The sequence below is a fragment of the Sceloporus occidentalis genome, unplaced genomic scaffold (genome assembly GCF_023333645.1).
Source record: "Sceloporus occidentalis isolate IW3139 unplaced genomic scaffold, rSceOcc1.0.p SCAF_2, whole genome shotgun sequence".
NCBI classification, from domain to species: domain Eukaryota; kingdom Metazoa; phylum Chordata; class Lepidosauria; order Squamata; family Phrynosomatidae; genus Sceloporus; species Sceloporus occidentalis.
This window is the reverse complement of record NW_028316982.1, coordinates 153,797,752-153,819,463: the sequence shown is the minus strand read 5'-3', so window position 1 is coordinate 153,819,463 and position 21,712 is coordinate 153,797,752.

The window sequence follows — 21,712 nt, the reverse complement described above, 5'->3', positions numbered from 1 at the left end:
TCCAAGAATCCTTATTCTCCACTGCCTTGCCCAAATCCTGCAAACCCTTGCCCATAACCCCCTAGTCGAATCTATCCATCTGGCATGTGGTATTCCTTGCTTTCTACTGCCCTCTATCTTCCCTAGTATCATTTTCTTTTCTAATGTGTAGTGTCAACTCATGATGTGGCCAAAGTATGACAGCCTCTATTTAGTCATCTTGACTTCTAGGGAGAGTTCAGGCATGATTTGTTCTAGGACTCATTTGTTTGTCCTTTTTTGGCCATCCAAATGAATTAATTTTCTTCGTTTCTGTTTTCTTCACTGTCCAACTCTCACATACATACGTGGAAATTTGGAATGCAATGGCTTGGATGAATCTAATATTAGTGTTTGGCTGTATATCTTTATCCTTTAGGATTTTGTCTAGTTCTGTCATAGCTGACCTTCCCATTCTTACTCTACTTCTTATTTCTTGACTGCAGTCTCCCTTCTGGTCAATGTTTGATCCTACATATGGGAATTCTTTAACTATTTTAATTTCCTTATTGTCAAGATTGAATTTGTATATTTCTTCTGTGGTCATTATTTTTGTTTTGTTAGACCTGCCTCTGCACTTTCATCTTTGACCTTCCTTATTAACTATTCCAATTCCTTAATGTCTTCTGCTAATATTATGGTGCCACCCACTTTGTATTTTTCAGACTTTCATTAGGAGAAATAGCTAAAATTACATGTTGCTTCTTTCAAGGAGAAAATTAGTGCAGAATTAATGGAATAAGGGGATGATGATGTTACCGAGTTTGGATTTATATAAATTTTGGGTGACAAGCGACCAAAAATCATGACCCCTGACTGACCCCATTGGAGCCACCATTATCCCAAAAGCGAGCTGACCATGTAGCCAGACAAGTCTTGCAAGGCATGGCTATAAGCAAAAGGTAGATTTAAACCTTTAAAACCAGTTCTGGGAGTTGCCATTTCAAGTTTCGCCGGCAACCTAAAGTATGAGGACAAAAGAAGTTTGCCTCTCCTATTGATGGCATTAAGTACCCAGCCATCTGCACAGTGGTCTTCTCCCAAAGAAGTGGCAGATCCTTTTGTGTATCCATTGTTTAACTTTAGACTTAGTCAATAGATAGCCATCAAGACCTTGGTTCTGCAGGTAGCTATAGCCTGCAGGTATGTTTCGCAGTATAAATAAGACCTAGATTCCACTCTTCCTTGGGCTTGTGAGCTACAATTCCAAACCTCTACTCTGTCGAGCTCTCTTGGGCACTGCACCCTGCTGAAATCATTTGGGCAAGCCAAAGCCCACTGTCTCTTTCAGGCCTCTTGTTAGCCAGCCCGCTGGAACTTAGCTCCTAGCCACCGTGGTCGCCGCTTGCTTTCTGTTTCCCATGGCTGTGTCCACTTGCCAACATCCCTCACATACATCGCTTGTAGAAGACTCCTAAGGTAATTATTTCAATGGTGCCTCTATCCTTTCTCCTTTATCCCCAAACTCTTCCCCTCCCTTGCTTTAGCATTGAATGTGCGTGTGTGTGTGTGATCCCTTTTGTTGTGTGGTTTTAATAAATGTTTATATTTTAATTGCAACTCATTGGCATTGGAGTCTCTGTTTCTTGGGGTTGGACTAGATGACCTCTGGTATACATGTAGGGACATGATCCTGCTGCGTGCGTTGTTAGGACACACCTCTCGTAATATTTGAGCTAATCAAATTCCCCTAATTCGATCCTTCCTAACAATGAGAAAATGTTATTGAGCAAATATATGGTTAAATTATCCTTTATGTAAAAAGCAAAACAAAAATAAGACAGTGCATTGTTTTTAAAATCATGTGGCATGCAATTAAATTATTAAATAATTCAGCCAATAATTGTCCTGAACTCTGTTCTAAAAGAATAGAGCATGTTAATCTTATATATTTAGATAAATATCTCTTATATTCGAAAAAGCAACAACATTGATCGGGTAATGTGTGTTGGTCATGTTTATGTCAAGTTTTATTGGTCATGGTAAATGTGATATGTGGGGGAAAATCTTCCGGGTGCTGAGCTTTTGGGCAAGATAAGCCACCTTGATATATCCCTACAGGAATTTGACAATTTCTTCCCTTCCAAAAATTTCCCTACAGGACTTGGTGGGAACTGATAAGGACTCACTTATACTTGCATTTGTAAGTAAGTTGTAATCAACAGGCCCCAGAAATTATTCTGGGCTGTATTTGAAGGCAGGGTGATGTGGCTCTTCCATTGAACTCGATTTCAATAAAAATGATGCCAGTTTGAATCCATTTTAATGTTTCAAGTATGTATTGTAGGTGTTTGCATCTGTGTGTGTGTGTTGTGTGCTGGGCAGAAACTGACTGATTGATCAAAAACATGTAAAAAACATATCCAGTGCTACTAGTTTTGTAACACAAAACCTTTCCAAGCCCCCATAAAAAACAAAAGTCATCTTACAGTGAGGAGGAAAATAAATAATTTTTCTCATTTCCCATGCAAGAAGGAACCATGTCAGGTTTATCCCTAAAAATAGGCAGTTTCATATACCTGAAAATATATCTATATCACAATTAGTTTATCTAGTTTTGAGATACTAGCACCATCTTTCTCAGTCTCTCTCTCTCTCTCTTCACATGTACATATATGAACCACTCTTATTCCATTCTTATTTTATGCAGACACACAGTAATTTCTACTGCTATTCCAGTCACATCACTAGTTTATGTGTAAGTATATGAGTATGTATATAAATTCAAGAGACAGTCTTTGGATTTTTATTGATGAACTCCACACACCTTGGCGAGGATGGTATTTGTAGAACCAGGAATCACTGCCACATAAACATACTGCTCTTTTCGAAAGGCAACAATATTGCCACCCACATTTACATGTGACAAACAAAGGAAACTTCTTTGGCAATTCCTAAATAACATGAATGGTGGTTATTATACTCCCACAGTTGTTCAACAGAATGCTTAAAACTAACAAACAGATTCTGAATCACATTAACTATTGCTATTCAATATCCTCCTGAATTCTCTTCAGTCTTACTTTCAGCAGCAGCAAAAGTCATTTAGATGTAGATTTATAGACTCATGACCATCATAACCATCTGTAACTCATGTCTGTAGAAAGTGGATCAGTGATATATTTAACTTATGGTGGGAAAAAATGAAGCAATTATTCTTGTTAGCTCTGCAACAGGAATAATTGTGTGGGCAAGAGATGCATGTGTTCATCTTTGATCCACTTTGTGAAGAAAGAGTCTTCTGTTTGAAAATATTTGCTCAGGCAATAGGAGATTATCATGTCTCCACAAGTCTGGTAGAATCTCTGTCAAATCTGTAATAAATCCAGGGGTAGCCATGTTGGCCAGTTAGGAAATCCAATCAAAATTCAACCAAACAGTGGCCTGTTACAGACGGGCCTTCCACACACCCCTAACCCTAGTACGGACTGAGTCCGTACAAAATGGCGGTGTCCCATCTACATGGGGGCCACCATGATGACGTCACGACCGCGCCGCCTCTATACGGGGTGGCGTGGACGTGACGTCGTCGCTTCGTGCCAGGGCGCTTAGTGTGCCCTTTGCACGGAGCAGGAAGGAGCTCCGTTTTGGAGCTCCTTCCTGGTTTGCACCACTGGGCACAGCCTTCACACGGCTGCGCCCAGCGGTGCAAAGGAGAAAGGGGCCAAGCGGCTGCCGTTCTGGCCGCTGAGGCCCTGATACCCTGGGGAAAGGGGCGGGTACAGGCCGCCTCAAAGGGGCGGTCTGTAACGCGCCAGTGATACCTTTATTGGCCAAACAAAATGCACAATATACATGTTGCAAGCTTTTGAAGCTTCACTGGCTTCTTTATAAGCAAAGTGTTACAAACCAAACAGGTGAAAAAAATTGAAGATGTTAGTCATATGCCCGCATTTTGATGTTTCTGTTCTTAATTAAAATGATATGGAAGGGCATATTTTGCAGGATGGCACCTCCTCTTTCTGGCCATGTGGTAACTGGGAGATTTTCATAGTCAAGGAAATTTAACATCCATTTGCATCTCAACAAAGACACTTCCTTTGCAATCTAATATGTCTCCATCTTTGTGAGACTGCAGGCCCCTTTGTAGGCAGAGGACACTGGATTTCTCAAGAAGCTTCCATGCTTTTGCATCAGGAAAGCATTAGGTGGTGTTGAGGTAAAACATGCCAATCCAGTCCAAATTTAAGAAGGAAAAAATGTTTTTATCTTTATTGGAGATCAAAACCTCAAATAGGAAGGTCCCAGTCCACTGGCTGACTCTTTAGGAGTCCCCTGTTCCAACTATAATGCAGTATCTTAAAATCCAGAACACATCCAGGAGTAGCCATGTTGGCCATTTAGCAAATCCAGTCAAAAATCCACCAAACATTGATACCTTTATTGGTCAACCAAAATGCATAATATGTATGTTGCAAGCTTTTGAAGCTTCACTGGCGTCTTCATCAGGCAAGGTGTTAGTCATAGGCCTGCATTTTGCTGTTTCTGTTCTTAATTAAGATAGTATGGAGTTAAGTATATCTGATGAGTTTGAGGACATTTTCAATGTCTGAATCTCACCAGTCATGTAAACATAGTCCTCCATTCCTGTGCTTGAAAGAGAGAAAACATATCCATTGAATATAGATATAAAACTGTCTCTGGATAGTTGTCATGTGTCAGAAGTCAACAACTGTGCAGAGAATGGTGACCATCTCGTCTCCCAACTCCCAGCATGCTGCACAAACACTCCAAACAGAAACGGGAAATGATATGATTCCTGTTTAACTTTCAGTCAAACGTTTTCTCTCCTCCCCTCCCCTTCTTTTGGAGATTGGAGGTCAGGCATAGAGGGAGCAAAACAAGCATCATTTTGAGCATTTAAATGACATTTTGGGCAAACCTCCTCCCACTTAAAAAATTTGGAAGCATGGGGACTTAAAGGGGCTGGGAAATGGGAGGGGTACATTTATGGATGACAAACACCTCTGCCTAATAGTAGTTACCTAGGCTCATACAAATGACTGGATAGCAGGATGCTGTGTATATGTGTGCCTATGGATGATGTGGCTTGCAGGAACAGAGATTAGGAAGTATATGCAAACATATTCATTTTTGGTGACTGTATGCAAACATGTGACCAAGATTTGCATAGTGTGTAAAATGTGCCAGCAGACAAAATGGAGAAAGTATTTGCTTCCTCCTGGCAATCTATGTCATATTTTTCTGTATTTTACAACAGAAAGCCTCAATGCATGCACTGACTATTAACCCAAAATCAGATTGTCTGGCTGAGTGGGGGAGCATCAATAATGTAGATCCAGGACAAAGAAATTTAAGTTCCTCCTCCAGATGAGACCCTAAAGTAATTCCATATAGTGAATAGAATTACACCAACAAGACATTCAGACAACAATACTAATTATTGCATGGGAATGGTATGTTTTTACTGAGAAAGTGCCTGGGGAGAAAAGGATTATAGTACCCCAGCCTTTGTACTCCAGTGCTATTGTGATTCCTCCCCCTATTTGGTAATAATCTTTCATTAGCCTCAAATGCAGTTAGCCTCAGTACAGGCCACAAAAGAGCAAAATAAGATGCCACAAAAAATTCTCCTCAAAGCATCTTTGTCTTATGTTATTGTTGTGTATTGAGTAGAACCCTCAACCAATTTCCTCTTAATGATTACTTGCTGGGCTATGCAAAAGAGTTGAATTATGCATGAAGGTGTGATTAATTAATAATTTGTGTCTAATGAGTAAATCTTAGGAGACTTTATTTAGCTTCAGTGCATCTGGATCATTCCCTAGTATTTTGACAGCTGTTTGCAAAAAAGCAAATGTCTGAAAAAAAAAATCTCTAATTGTGAAAACTTTAAAAAGGGTGAGTATAATCTTTGTACATTCTTATCAGGAACTTACCAATTTTAAGTGAATTCCTGGATCACAACAGAAGAAATAGTCTATTCTTGTGCTAGGACTGAAAAATTCTGGCCTAGCTGGTACAACATTTTTAAAGCAACACACACACACACACACACACACACACAAAGCCCACCCTGCTTGTTCAAATATTAGACCCTAAAAGCACTAACAGGATATCCAAAGCAAGACATTGCAATACCAGATTTATTAATCAGGGTAATGACAAAACTGGAAATTGCAGGAAACACAACTGCCATTAAACACGGCCGCCTTTTACCTAGGTTCCAGCTTCCTCTCAGTAATGTCTGTTACCAATGTCATAATTTAATGAAACTTGCATTTCTTCCCACTATAGGATAGTGGCATGAGTGGAATTCTGTTTTGTTCATTTTTGATAAAAAATTTAACCCAAAACATATATTTCTCTATATTTAAATAATAAAAACCCTAAACAATCCAAATCCAAATTGGTGATAAACCAAAGGTGACATATTCATCTATGCTGTCTCAGAGTTTAGAGTGCTTAACTGCTAAAAGTTTTGAATTCAGTCACACAGGCATTTCATTACATTAGTTAAATTGATATATGTTCTCCCCTGACCCAGGACCTTTTTTCATAGCACACAGATGCTATGACACATTAGGCTGGAATAGATTGAATTTGGCTAATTAAAAACAGGAAAAAATGCTTCAGTTCACTTTTCAAGAATTAACTGAAGTTTGTAAATCACGTATTAGAAATAAACTCCTTTTTGTTTATGAACATGGGTGAAAGCAAAATTGGCACCTATAGCAGGGCATGGAATGTGATAATCCTATGATACCAGAACATAAATAAATTGTAGCATTATTGTTGTTTGCCTTGAAGTCATTTTCTGATTTATGACAACCCTAGACAAACCTACTAGAGGGTTTTCTTGGCAAGTTTCTTCAGAGAGGGTTTCCCATTTCCATCATCTAAGGCTGAGAGAGTGTGACTCACCCAAACTCATTCAGTGCCCAAGTGTAAAGGACTAGAGCCCAAACCACTGAATCTATTGCCAAAATCTGATCAGCACCTAGCATAGCCCCATTCAGAGTCTAGACTAAAATCAAGAGCAGAATCACTGCCCTTGGAGCCACCAGCCCCACAGCAGGGAACTGCCATACTTGAATTTGTGTGTCCAGGAGAGAGAACAAGAATGTCATTTCCTCTCACCCTACCCTCTAGGCTAGCTCATAGTATGTGTGAAGGATGTGTTTTTTATCGTCTTCCCTTTCCAAAGGCTTACATATATGGGCAAATTGCTCTAGTCAGCAAGTCTTTGTAATAAACTTTTATCCTGAGGTAAAATTAAGCCTGCAGTATTGTGAGGATGTAATGAAAAATTTACATTTATGGGAAGGATATGATGAAAATATGTATCAACTGGAGTTCTGCACTATGTTGATGGTTGCAATTTCTCTGTAGTTGTCTCTGGTAGTGAGGGAAGGCAGGCAAAATCCATCAGGGCAGAGCAGCCTATTTCTTCCATGCCTTACTCATGCCATGGCCACTGTGCCCTCCGCCTTTTCGCTCCTGCCACAACTGCCTATACTGATGGAGTTATACCAGTGTATTCTACCGAGGAATTTCTGGGTGTTAATTCCTTGTTAGAAATAAGAGGGGATTCTCACTTATCTTCTCCTTTGTGCCATTCAATTGAATTCTGACTAGACTGAGCCTCAATATGTTAGAGAATCACTCAGAAACACTTCATGATGACCTTTGTAAACAGAAATAATGAAGAGTATGTCTGTGCATTAGTTGCTAGCATTATATCTATGGTAAAAAGTTGCAATGTTACTTTGGCAGTTGTCTTGCGCTCTTTGAAATTTGAATATAAAGAGGTGAAGCTTTCATTTTCATTTTCAGTTTATTCATCTAACATTATTATTATTATTATTATTATTATTATTATTATTAACCTTTATTTATAAAGCACTGTAAATTTACACAGCGCTGTACATACAATCTTTTTAATTGGACGGTTCCCTGCCCTCAGGCTTACAATCTAAAAAGACACGACACAAAAGGAGAAGGGAGTGGTGGTGGGGAGTGATGGTAATGAACTAACATAGTTCATTAAGAGAAATTGCAGCTTATATACATTTTATTCACTGTTAAATGTATAATACTTATACTGCAATCATCTATCTAGTTACACTGAAGTAAGCATTGTTCAATACAATGTAATTTCTTCTAAGCAGACATTGTTAAGCCTTCAATAATACAATGCTCTTCAAGTTTTCCCAGAAGTAAATTCCATTGTGTCCTATGGAGAGTATGCTCTATCAAGTGTATTTAGGATTTCAGCCTAAAGAATTCAACATGGCTGGCATTTTCATAAGGGGAAGATAAATAATAGTAAATAATAGAAGTACCAAATATTTTCCTAGCTTCCTAGACAAATACCTGGGAGTATTTGTCTTTTCTTGTAGGAAACATTTCCTAAGTAATTCAGATAATTATGATGAATTTATTGGAGATATTCTACAAATTTATGTGAAAGTATTACATCGAAGTGCACTTAGGGAAGATCTTTGTCAATCCAAGCTAAAGTACCTCAGGCCCTCCATATAATAATGGCTGAAGTATGTTTAATTTAAATGTCTCATTACCATCATCACTTAGGATCCACATCTATCAATCACAATGAACTTGTGGAAGAAGCAGGTCCATATTTTCATGGGAAAAGGTTAAGGATGAACAGTTATGCAACTTTGAATACTGGAAGCTAAGCCATATATATTAGTGATGTGGGAAAATAAAATGGTATCCAATCCCAGGCACACTAAGCTCATTAAGCTCAGTAAGACTTGCTTCTGAATAGGGAGAGGGGAACATGTATGGTTGTTTTTAACTATATTTGAGTTTTGCAAATTTTGTGAATTCCGACTTTAAAAAAATAATTGAAGTGAAATACACATGAATACGGATAGGGTTTTCAGATTTGATTTTTCTCTCATTCATTTATTTTTTACAAATTTTGTTTACATATAATTACATACGCAAGAAAATAAAAGTCTTGCTCACTCTCGATATGCATAGAAATATACCTACAATGTCCTTTCTTCCAAAAGCCATTGCTTTAATGCTCTTCTCCCTTGTTTTGATATGGCTCAATATTTTAAGCTCATTTGATCCATATTCAGGATCAACTCATCCATTCATATATTTGTACAGGCATATGGCAATATTCCCAAGCACAGAAATTTGGTTAACCTTAGATAAATTATTTTGTTTACAATTCCACCCTGTTTTCCCTAGCCAGAACATTTTGGATTTGCTGCTAATTTTAAAAGTGAACGTATTGGTCTGAATCAGATATTATGACAGTGGACTTCCATTTACATAAAGAGTTTTTTCCCTTCCCATGACACAATAGTTAACACACACACACCCTGGATCTGCTGTACCAATGTTCTAGGATAGTTATGAGACATGTGTGAAATGCTTCACGGGGAGAGATAATCTGACCATCAAGTAGTATTCATTTTTCTAGCAGAACAATACTATTGTGACCATTGCATGGAATGATGTGGTGGAAAGAATATTATCTGCTACATACCTAAATTTAAAATTTGTCATTTTCTTTGAATTTTCCTTCAAACTTTATAGTTTTGGAAAGCGGGGCCTTTTATTTGGTATTTAATAGCAGATCTACAAAGATACCTACCTTTGTTTAAAAGCTGTTCAATTATCAAATTTAAGTATTGAAGTAATTATGTGACATTAGAGATAGCTCATTTCCCCCAGAGATAATAAAATAGGGCTTTGTGTGAAAAGAAATATGCCAAGGCTCCTCTAAAGATGTCCCCATTTCTTTATATTTCTCAAGAGGGTTTTAACATTTATCCTAGCTCAGACTAGAGATGTCTGGTGTGTGCTAGAAACTGTCAAACCAATGTGGTTATTTGTAACACACAAATGAACACTGAGTTTGTTGTACTTTCTTATGATAAAAGATAAGATAATTCAAAGAAAAATAGCACAACTATCATTTCTTACAATGATGAAATACACTTGCAGACTTTGGTCACAGAATGCCTTGGTTACTCAGAAACCTTTGAAACGTAGGGGCAGGGGATGAAGTTCAAATACAGATGCAAACAGTATGAAAACAGCAAACCATTCAAAAATATCCTTTATTCTTCTAGTTCAACAGTAAATATTCACTGTCTGTCCTGGTTCATACAGGGGCCCTTCACATGAATGAGCAACAGTATATATCACCAGAATTGTATTTCGCAGCTTCTGGTGGTTGCTTACCATTATTACTGCATGCTTTCTCTTTCAATATAAGAAAGGGCCTCATAGGTGTCAGGACCTGCAATTATACAAAACTGTGTCTTAGAAAAGGACCAATTAATACTAGAATGAAGAATTAAGGGTGTAATTCTTCACTAAGAGACTGAGGGATGTGTCCACACTGCAGAATTTAAGCAATTTGACATGGTTTTAATTGTCATGGCTTTATCCTACAGAATCATGGGATCTGTAGTTTGGTGAGATATTCAGCCTGGTCTGCCAGACATCTCTGGTGTCTACAAACCTCAGGATTCTGTAGCAAAGAGTAATGGCAGTTAAAGTTGTGTCAAAGTAATTTATTTCTACAGTGCGCATACACCCTGAGAACGCCTTCAAAAGTTGTACACTTTTTGAAGACTGTTTCCAATTTGGAAATTATTCTGATAATATTTGCATAGAAATATTATTGTCCATGCATAAATGCTTACTTGAAGATTTATTGCATGCAAAATTCATACATTACATATTTTTCCCTACAGAAAACAACACTTTCTACATGAAAGTATCATTTTATGTGCAGATAAAGTTGTTTTCAGCATGGAAAGTACTGTTTCCAGAGGGTAAGGAACACATACATTTTTCCCTGTACTTTTCATTCATCTATTTTTTTCCATCATTCTTCCAGTATGGTTGAATGCTATTTCCAATCCTTTTAAGGAACAGTGGAGATTATCACACGGGAGAGCAAAGTGTCCTTCTCCCATGCTTAATTTGTGTTATTAACATGGTTGGGGAAAGATTGTCACATTCTTGCACACTTATTCTGTTCTTCTACCGTTTGTAAACAGTAATGAGCCCATCACTGGGTATTAATGGGAGTTCTCATTAATATCCATTAATGGATTCATTACTGTTTACAGACAGAAGAAGAACCAGATGAGCGTGTGGAGAAGGACACTTTCCTCCCGTGTGATAATCGGTCTCTCTCCCCAGGAAATTGTTTCTAGGTTTTATAATCCTATGACATAATAAGGCACTCTCAAGCCCCAATCCCAGATCCTTTCTCCCATCCAAGATGCTTTATTCAAAATTATAAGAGGAATTCTTTTATTTGGTGTGTTAACCAACTGGAAGTGAGAAATCTTTGTTGCTTTCTAGCCATTCAGAGATGCAGAAATCAAGTATTAATATGAATCTATTGCTTGGGCACATCTGTCATGCGATATCAGTTTTTGATTTTCCATGTCCCATTGGATTTTGGGAAAAATCAACCTATTTTTTATCCAGGAGATGTGGGAATCCCACCCCACAAATTATAGGAAGTTGCATAACTTTCTCTGGAAGCTACATAGCCTTCATTGAAAAGTGGAAAGACTCAGTCTGACCTGTACTGATTCCCTCTTCCCAACCCCCAAAACTGATAAGAGACTGAAAAGATGTTTCAGCTGTCAAACCAACTGTGTGGAAGAAAATGAAATGTCTTTTCACAATCCCTAGTCAAGATTTCTGTGAAAAACAAGGGCATAAGGGGAATGAAGTTGCAGGAAAAACAGAAACTAGGCCATCAACTGCCAAACAATCCCCCCCCCCCCCAATATTTTAACAGAAATCCTGACTAGAGGCTTTGAAAAGACATTTAGCAAGTACATTTCTATACCACTTACCGATGTACTAAGCGGCTTACAAAGTGCAAGCGAATTGTCCCCAACAAGCTGGGTACTCATTTTAGGTATTTCAACTATCAAACCAGCTGGGAGGGGGAAGAAACGGAAATAGCTTTTCACAAACTCTAATCAGGATGAGGATTTGGTGGGGGAGTTGCAGGAACTTCACTATTTTTTTCTTTCTACAGCAATTTTCAAAGAGGTCAGGAACTCCATTTTTGACCCTATTTGGGAAAATGGTGAATTGCTATCCCATCCCTACCTCTGTTGTCCCGATGCACATACTTCTTTCCCCTCTCAGGTACAGTGTGCCTGCATCATACACAGGCAATCCATAAGCAGGTTTCAGCACATGCTGAAGGCCGCATGCCGAAAGAGGCAATGGAGCATGTGCCTGTGGCATGTAGGCCACGCTGTGCTGCTGGCACGAGCCCCTTTGTTTTCAATGGGGCTCCACCATATGCAGTATTTCCCTTACGCAGGGGGCAGGGCAGAGTCCAGAAGAGATCCCCCGTGTAAGGGAAGGATGCAATGTATTGTGCTTAGGTATGCATGCAAAAGGTCCACATGTACATCATTTGCATGGTGGAGAAGAGAGAGTTAAAAAAATGAAGGGAGGAAAGAGTGAGCAGAAGAGGGAAAATCAAGGGGAAAGGTGAATATAAGTATAATATACTACTTAAGGTCCTAGTACTACTTAAGGTATGTTGTGTCAATGAATAAAAGAGCAAAGAAAATCATGCTGACATACATTATTGACAACATGCGGTGTATTATTTTGTAAACATGTATATGGTGGTGGGAATGTGAACTCCACCCCTTACCCTCAGTCTCAGTCTCTTCGTGCTGATGGAGAAGTTCTACAAAGGAGCCATTTGGCTAAACATAGCAAGTACATTTCTACATATAGCAGCAGAGTTCTACAACTGAGAAACATTTTAAGACATGGTTCCACTTACTTGGAGCCTTGTATGTTCACTTACGGCCCAAACAGACAGGGCAAAATAAAGTTGCTTTGGGTCACTTTGGAGGTATGCTGTTTAAATGACATACACATCTTAAGAGGCCAGAAGCAGCGCCAAAGTTGTGTTCCAGCCCTTAGGACTGGAGCATGGCTTTGGTGTGGCTTCTGGCCTCTTAGGACGCATGCGTCATTTAATCAACATACCTCCAAAGTGACTCGAAGCAGCTTTATTTTGGCCTGTCTGTTTGGGACCTTAAACACTGTTACAGCCACTTTGACGATGTTCCTCCTCTTCAGAAGTAGACAAGATGGGTTTGGGCATGTGTCCACATGACTAATCTAGAACATTTGTGCCTAGTGTCTGCTATGGACTTTCAATAAGGGAAATTTAGCTAGGTCTTTTGGATGTGATAGAAGGTCTAGGACTTATTACATCCAAAAATAGCAACAGCAGGTAGGGATTTGGTGCTGAATATACAACCAATCATAAACTGCAACTAATGCTAATTCTGTAACACATGTTCTTTCAGATGCTTCTTTCATACATTCACACTTGCCTTTCTTAGTCATAAAAGAGATTAATATTTGGGATAACCGAATTTTAAAAATTATAAAAACAATTACAGAACATCACACAGGGCCTTGTCAATGTCTTGATATTCCACTGATTTAATAATGTGACTCCCCCACCTATTAAAAACAGTTTTGAAAATGTGGTTTATCATTGGCTTCTCTTTTTTGCTGCAGAAATTTCTTTATAAATGACAAAACAGATTGCTGTATAAAAGGATCTTAACTACAAATTAATTACAGCAGGGGTTCTGTTTTACAACTCATTAAAATCTGCTGAACTTCAGTTCCTGGAGTTTTGCCTAAGCTGTTTCTCAGGAATTACACACTTGGAAATTTCTTGTTTGCTATAATAGATAAACAAAAGAGTTATAAACCAACAGTGCAGAAAATTATTACCATGCATTTATCTTCTACTTCCTGTCATCTACCTTTAAATTGATGCCTATCATTTGTTTTAATTGCTGTATTTCCACTGTATTGGGTTCTTTTTCTCAGCGTCAGAGAGCATTTTTCTGCCTTATATTTCTTTGATGTTTGTGTAAAACATTGAGATATGGTAGACTATACTTTAGCCCACTATTATGTGAAGTTAATAAAACCTTCAGTGGGCCTATTAATTTATCATTAAGAGAAGCTATAAGTGGCTATAACAACACTGTTTCAGTTGATTCATCATAATCACTCTGTAATGGACAATGAAAGTGAAAATCAAACCTCTTTGCATCAAAGTATGAAGGCATGTAAATCACAGAAATGGTGATGGGCCAGAAGAAAATTCATTAAACCAAAAATTAAGGTAGTTCACCTCATGCTTATAACCATACTAGATGCTGCGTATAAACACATTTTAAATAGTGCTTAGAGAGATCTTGTAACACCTTTGAGACTAACTGAAAGAAAGAATTTGGCAGAAATTGCTGCCATTTTCTTTCTTTCAGTTAGTCTCAAAGGTGCTATAAGATCTCTCTACGTACTGATTCTATAGACTAACACGGCTATAGCTTTGAATTCTACCACATTTTAAATAATATTTTTTTAAAAACCCAATATCTATTTTATGCAACTTTGAGAGAAGGCATTGCTCCACCTGCTGATGTCTGACTATTTCTTTGTATAACTAGACAAGTGACAGTACAGAATAGAGTATAATATATGCAAATAGTAGCTGCAATAGTAATAGGAGTCAGCCCAGCATGGTGCAGGCTGTCGACAGCTAGCACTTCAGTGACAGCATTCCTGCACTTGTTTGCCATAGGATATCTCTTTCTCACACCTGTTGCAACTTCTTAGTTACAGAATAATAGAATTGGAATTTTCCTTTCTGTTCTGTTACCACAAAATGGCAGCCAGTGCTTTTGTCCATGCACTGCTTCTGGTCTTCCTCCTCTCTTTCTGTGCATGTTATACTTTTATTATTGTGCAGCACCCTGCAGTCTGTAAACAAATATATAAATGAATACATGGATACCTACATACATGTCCAGATACACACATTTTCTGGTATCTGTGAGAATGAGAGAAAGATTCTTTTATGAGGTTGAGATATAAGAAGCCATGTATACGATGAATTCTGTGTCAACAGCAGCAGTATTGGGTGAGAGTGATGTAAGAAAGGATGTTAATCCCCTTTCGTTCTTCCTTTAGTATTATTCAGTCTATCCACATCCACATCTCACCTTGTGGAGTTACTTCTGGAAATACCTCTGCAATACATGAAAGGAAAAGTGATTGGACAGGGGTACCTCACAAAACCATAAAGCAGGCAACCTAACTCTCTGCTTTTGCAGGAATGAACAGTGGAAGCATCCCTTATAGGTGATCCCCCAGCTCCATCCAAAAAGCTTCTAATATAAGACATGAGAATTCTCCATCACCATCCTCTTGTAGCCGAAAGAGCAGTAATGTCAGGAAGAGTTGAATACCCCCTTCCTCCCTGCTGTTTTGCTCTTCTGAAGCAGTTTTTCCTAGATTGGAAATATGCTATTCATTTCTCATGGACAACAAGTAACATTACTCATTAGGTGCTCCATTTTATTTATTTATCATTGGTCACTTAAAAATATTAATAATTTAAAAAAAAAACCCTCCCTGACTTCATTTTTCTATGTTGAGCAAGTATAAATAACTTCTTACTCACCAAATCTAACGGCATAGGTAAGTTTACATTCCTTTAAAAATAATGTTGTTTCTGCCTCAGTAACAAATTGCTAGTGACATAGCGACCTGTAACAAGTTACTTCCAAGATGTGTCCGCCTCCCCCCCCCCCAAAAAAAAAACCTGTCTCTCACAGAAGCAGGTTTTAATACATGTACAAAAGAGATCTTACTTTGCTCCTTGTTATATTTCTTTTTCACTTTTGCAGCACTAACAATCTCTACACCTCCAGGTTAAAAGGCTCACTCCACCCTCCCACCATGAATCACATCCTTCCTTCACTGGTGCAAAACTCTGTAAATCTTCCCATTCCCTCCCAGGTCACAACCTCACTCCATCAAGCATCTATCTAACAATTTTCTTTCCAGCTTGTTCAGAACAGAGATTGGCTTTCAAAGATAGTTCAAAAATAGGAGGTTGATTGTCTAAAATAAATACATTATCTTGCTATATACAAATGAGAATCGGTTCTCAGAACCAGATTTGCTATCAGATGGCAGTGGAGACTGGTGATCTCTATGTCGGTAGGGTAATGAATCCATTCTAGGCTTTGGATAGTTTTAACATAGCTTTGTGAGATGCTGTACATATTTGGGCAATTCCCAAATAGGTTTATATTGCTATCCCTCAAGTATTACTCTATATTGTGTCTGATGAGGAGGGTTTATTACCACAAAATCTGATACAAAAATAAAAACCCATTAGCCTTAAAGGTGCTGCCACATTTGTTTTCTTTTATCCCTCCCCCTTCCTTTCTCGTTTTTATATCTCCTAAATAGTTTCAGCACCTTGCATAGCTACTTTGTAATTATCTAAAACCCAGAACAGATAATTTGACCTATGGACATAGGACCACCAGGTACCACTGTAAAATGGAGAACTGCAAATCTCATGGAGGCATAATCTGTAAGTATTTCTGGGTTTGACACACATGAAAGACCTGTAATTGATCTCAAGGGGTGTGGGGAGATGAATGTGTTCATATGTGTGGTACAGAGAGGGAAAAGAATGATTATTCTTGGGACTGGCTTGGGGGTAACTCTCTAAGTTTTGGGAGTTGGGAGGTCCTTCAGGAAGGCCTCCTTTAAACATGCATGGCTTTGTAACAAGTCTTGGAATTGACTCAAGGGCAAGGTGCTTAACCCAAAAATGTAGAAGAAGAGTTCAGGGAGGGACCTAAACTGGACCCTACTGGAGGCTTTTCCTCCCTGCAGATCATAAATTAAATGCATTAACTAAAGTGTCCCTGTTTTTACATCAAGGCATTGTCTGCTCTTATTTTCTTGGTGGGTAAGTAAAGGCATTACATAACATGTTGTCATTTATCGCAATTAGATATGTGAAACTATCTGATTTTGCTGTAAAAGGGTAGCCCAAAAATTTATTTCCAAAGGTTGTGATACTTAATACTGTGAACCAGACATATGTTTTTTGCGTAGCTTATTATAGCAAATTGGTTTGGTTCATGTCTCTATTGATAGAGGGTGGTAGGTTGAGAGGGTTGGTTGGCTCTCTCTCATTTATTATTGTGCTGTCTGAAACTCTGCTAGCCTGGCTCAAAAGTTTGTGTGGCTCCCAGCTTTAATGAAAAACAGGTCATCAGACTACAGGCCACCTGAACTTGCTTTAGTCTAAAATAACGGGATATTTTCACACTGCATTCTTCATGATGAATTTTGTAGATGACTTTTAGATTGTGATGCACTTTCTGACACATTCAAATGTTTGTTTTCTTTGACTGAATGAAATGCTCAGGAAAGCAAAAGCCAGTCAGCTTGGAGAATGGCTTTGCAGGGAGGCAGAGTGAGAGCTCTCTGCTGCTTCCATTTCAGCACTCTTAGGCCTTGACCTCTTGCACCGGTGATATTTCAAATGCTGAATCCATCATGAACAACTGTTGACAGTCCCATCAACTTGTTTCAGGTTGTATTGCACATAAGGGAAAGAAAAGCCAACAACAGCAAGATTCAGTTGTGAGATATTATGTGCCCTGTACCCTTTCACAATGGTTTTTATGGTATTTCTGGAACTTAATTTACAAGATCTTGATCATATATTTGAAGAATTGTTGCTTTCTTCTGGACTAAGCATTCATATCTTTAAGGGATTAAAAATAAGCAGATCTCCATAGGGGGAATTTTCAACTAGATATGAAGGAAGGCAGCAATTACTTTTCCTTGGATAACTATGTAGAAATGGAAGCAATGACAGAGCTTGTAATGCAGAAGTAGATTAAGACCACGTCTACACCAATGTGAAATCCTGGCTTACAAATGAGGCATCTGAATCCACATAAGAACAAGTTGTCTCCACAAGTAACAAAAACAGGCTGATATCAGCAGCATTGTCTATGCACTTCCTAGGCAACAGCTATTCTATTGAGCATAGGTGCACTGTACTGATGATATTGTTGGGCTAATATGTGCTTGTGCAATCAGTTTGCATGTTTGTAAAAGTAATGGTGCTATCGTGATTGTATTATTGTGCTAATGTGTGCTTGTGTGATTGGTCAGTTTGTATATCTGCAAAAAGAATGGCACTGGAACTGCACAAACATTGAAGTGTTCTGGGGAGGGGCGTCTCAGCCAGGCCTTGCCAGCTGATGCTCCTGCCTCCCATCCTCACACAGTGTCTAGGGAATTCTCTGGAGTATCTGCCTTTATCTAGAACAAAAGGATATTCTTTTCACTAGAGAAACCCTGGAGTGTTGAATGAGCCCATGTTCCATACATTTTGTCCCTATGCATTGTCTAAACAGGTCAGTATGGGAATGGGGTGGGGACATTTCTTTTCCAATTGGGACTCCCTACCTTAATTTGTAAAATATTTGTTTCAGCTGCTCATGATAAATTTAATATCTGCCTTGATTGATACCTGTTTTACTAAGAAATATCAAAACCAATTTTCCTTTGGATTTGGTGAATGGATTTCAAAAGTACAATATCTACCTACCATGACCAACCATAACCCCCTCTATTCCTACTGTTGTGTCCAGTGTCCCACCTGATGTGGCAGAAGATCCACTAATGTTCTCCAATTTCCTCTGGTCTGCAAACAGAGCAGGACACATTTCCACTTCCTCTCACTGCTCTAATGTTCCACGTGCCTCCTCCTGTAGCTTCCTCTGTTCCAAGGCATCAAGGCAAGTCAAAATTTGTTTTGCAGTGCTAGCTTATTATTTATTATTATTTATTTTTATTACACACTTTGATTCCTTGGAACTCTTCTTACCAGGTTTAGATTGTTTGTCATTTTTCAAGGACTGTAATCTAGCTCATATCAGTTGGGTGTTATCTAAACCTTCATCATCTTACAATGAAGACAAGGTCTCAGAGGTTGGACACTTAGAAGGATGCTCCTTGGCAAGGCCATTGTCCTTAGATACTTACTATCCAGTCTAGTTAATTCATGAGTGAAATGACATTTAACTTGAACATTTTCCTGACTTTACACTAATTTGGTCTACAGTTGGCCCTTCATATCTGTGAGGGTTCCATTTTGGAACCCCACAGATGCCCAAAACCATGGGACCTCAGGTCCTGTGGTTTCTAATCGTGGCATGCCAGATGCACAGCCGTGGTGCCACAGCCATGTGCATACATCACCATTAGGAAAGATAGGACAGGACCATTTGTTGCTGCTCAAATCTGTGATGGCAAGCCTGCAATTGGGGCTGGTGGGCTGTACACTTGAAGACTCACATAAGTCTGTGATTTGTCCCAAAAGAGCTTAGGACTATAGAAATTAAAGAGATAAAATCTTATTGCTGAACTTAATCAGATGAGTCTCTCAGCTGTGGACTTTTGTTGCCTAGTTACCAAATATCTTACACCCAGTTGAGCATTGTTATTGGCAAAACTGAAAATGATGCAGCTTCTGCAAAGCAAAAGAACAAGAAAGTTTTGTTTTGAAAATACTGAACATTTTTCTCTTCATTAATGAACTGTTACGTATACATGATTATGCATACCTGAAATTTGTTGTTTTCAAAACTGATAGGCATCAGTCCAATTGTTAGTCTCAACTAGAGTAGATCCATTGCAATGATTCAACTCACATTTGATTTGAGGTTCCCAATTATGTTGGTTAGTCAGTGGAAATTGGTTGATTATGTAAATGGATTTATTTTATTTGGAAACAACAATTGGGATTAGGAGTAACGGATTTGTTTTTCTGGGCAATTAGTTTCAAGAAAGTTTTTGAAAGTCAGTAATGGAGGGAGGGAAGGAAGGAAGGAAGGAAGGAAGGAAGGAAGGAAGGAAGGAAGGAAGGAAGCTTCTTTTGCTTGATAATGCAATGTATATTCAGCACTGTGTGGTATATTTGGTAGTAGTGTTTCACTATTTAAAAAAAAAATCCTGTCAAAAATGCACAACAGTCACAGTCACCTTCCATTTTTACTGAAAGAATATCTAAGTCCTATCAAAGTGGATAAGTGTTGGGGTACATTAAACAGTAATGTCCATAATAAGAGCGACAACCAACATCCTTTGCTAGGAAAGCTCTTCTCCTCTGAATCAAACTACATGCTACATTCCACATGTAGTCTGCATTTAAAAATCATTTTGCTTTGTTTTTCTCTAAAGGAAGCATATACAAATTGGTACCAAATTGTCCAAAGTGGCACCAGCATACATTAATAGGGGAGATCTCTCTCTCTCTCTCTCTCTCTCTTAAATACATATGAGATTTAAAAAGGAAAAATAGATGGAAACATGTTTAAACGTGCTGGTTCTGACATGAATTTCAGCTGTGTGTACTGCTTTTAGATTTTAGGAGTTTAACCCATGGGAATAAGAAACTGGAGAAAAGTGTTATTCTCTTATCATGTTTGTGCAATCGTAGGAAGATTTTCACACAATGTCATGCATATACCGTACTTGTCCTGTTATCAAAGATTTGTGTCATTAATGACAAAAAAGTGATAATGGCTTGCCAATGACACTTCATTAGCACCATTGCGAACATGTGAAAGGCAATCACATTTCAATAATGCCATTGAGAATCCATCATTAAATGTTCCAGAAATAAATTGAATTCCCCAGTCTCCCAGTGTGCCTTTTGGAAGAATCACTTCCTGTGTCACACTTCTGAGTCACAGGAGAGTTCCTTTTTCTCTCCAATCACAACACCTTCTTTTGACATGTGGAATGTAAAAGTGCTATTTTACTGTTTGGGAATTGTTAATGCCCCATTATTGTGGCACCTTGTGAAAGTAAGTGTTGCAATTTTGCCATTATATCATTCTTGCTAAATAACGCTATAGCGTTATTAAAGTGTAAATGGCCCAGATGTGATAATCTCTTTAGAAAAGTGATTTAACTTCATATTGCAACCTAAATCAATTAGTAATACCATCTAGCAAAAATAATTTTGAAATTAATGGGAACTTTGAAAGTTAACAATTATGTTAATTCTATTGGCTCAGTGGCATACTAGTTGGGACTAGTGTACCAGTTTACCTAATTTAGGCCAAAATATCTAACATGGAAGATAGTTTATGCTTAGGTATTTTACAGTTTTCTTAGGCCAGTCTTATGCTCCTACTCCAGTCCATTTCGACTTGATTTTTCAATTGTGACTTGTCTCTGGGACTACATGTAGCCCAGCAGGTTGTCCCTATGGGAATATTTTAGCTTTCATTTTGCAGCTTTCATTTAAAATCTCTAACCTACTAATGGCAATACAAGGAAATATTCAGAAGCGGTTTTCTATTCAGTTGCTCACTAACATTACCAAAAATGGGGCTTACTCTCAGGAAAGCATGTATAGGCTGGCAGAATAAATATACCATAATTAAGGCTGCAGTCCTATCCACTTGGGGGTTAGCCCCACTGAAACCAGGAAATTGAGTTCATCATCAGAACCATATGTCATTTCAGTGAACCTTAAAGCACTTTCTTGCTGACCACATAATCATTTGGAGTTCATGGCGGTTATTATAAACTTACCTTCATTGCATTCGTGCAACTTTCTAAATTTACTGTCAGAGCACATATATTCTCAACTCCAAGAGACCTAAGAATTTGACACTGTGACATTTCTACTGATATTTCTACTGGCATTTCTGTAAGATGAAGAATGACAGCATGTAACAGGTGGAGATATATAATATTTCCCCATGTATCCATAGAGTCATAAAATATTGTTGTTTTACTTCCAGAG